The sequence below is a fragment of the Hevea brasiliensis genome, chromosome 1 (genome assembly GCF_030052815.1).
Source record: "Hevea brasiliensis isolate MT/VB/25A 57/8 chromosome 1, ASM3005281v1, whole genome shotgun sequence".
NCBI classification, from domain to species: domain Eukaryota; kingdom Viridiplantae; phylum Streptophyta; class Magnoliopsida; order Malpighiales; family Euphorbiaceae; genus Hevea; species Hevea brasiliensis.
In genome coordinates this window covers 106,061,873-106,062,871 of record NC_079493.1, presented here as the reverse complement: position 1 = coordinate 106,062,871, position 999 = coordinate 106,061,873, and the positions used below count along the sequence as shown (strand labels likewise).

The 999-nt window shown below is 36.7% G+C and overlaps 1 non-coding gene across 1 annotated transcript; it reads right to left on the bottom strand.

Moving 5' to 3' along the window:
• Window positions 1-328: 328 nt before the first annotated feature.
• Window positions 329-436, bottom strand: LOC131169572 (small nucleolar RNA R71). Its single transcript, XR_009140493.1, has one exon. It is a non-coding gene; the product is annotated as a small nucleolar RNA R71 (small nucleolar RNA).
• Window positions 437-999: the final 563 nt, after the last annotated feature.

Sequence of the window (999 nt, the reverse complement as noted above, 5' to 3'; positions counted from 1 at the left end):
GATGACTTGAGAGAGAGTATAGCAAGACCAAGAATTGATGCAATAGCTACAAGATGGATTTTAGGGTTCTTTAAATGATTCAAAATTCCCAATTGGGTGTACATCCTTCCAAAATTCCACACACACATCTAAAGAAGTTTGCTATGATTTGTGATATGCAAAAACAACCTAGAGTATCTGATGATGCAGCAAGATTGAAGCTATTCCCATTCTCTTTGAAGGATAGAGCATTGGATTGGCTTGATTCTTTACCTCACAACTCCATTACAAATTGGGAGCAACTCACTGATGCATTTCTTGCACAATATTTTCCACCTGGAAAAACTCAAGAATTGAGGAATCAAATGACAGCTTTCAGACCAAGAAAAGGTGAAACTCTCTATGAATCATGGATGAGATGGAAGGAATTAGAGAGACAATGTCCACATCATACCATTCTAAAATGGATGATAAATCAGAATTTTTACACCAATGTTACTCCTGCAATTAGAGGGATTATTGATGCTTAAACAGGAGGATAATTTATTGTGAAGCATGAAGATGAAGCTTATGAGCTATTGGAGAAAATTACAAAGAATACTCATCTTTGGAGTAGTCCAAGAGGATCAGCTCCAACTCAAAAGAGACAAGCTGTTGGAATGTATGACCTTGATCCATTCAACATGATTAATGCAAAGTTTGATGCACTTATAAATGTTTTAGCAAAGAAGATGGAAGATTTAAGCATGTTAGTTAGTTCATCATCATCATCTGGAAGTTCACAACAAGTTGCTTATGCAGAAGGAACTACCAGCAGTGGAGTAGACTATGGAGAGCAAGCTGCATATGTTGGTAATTATGGAAACAAACAAATGGAGAATCCTTACTCTCAAACTTATAATCCAGCTTGGAGGAATCATCCCAACTTTTCATGGGGAAATCAGCAAAATCAAGTCCCAAATCAGAATCTTCAACCACAACAGCAACAAGGAATTCCATATCAGCAAAATAAGCAACCAT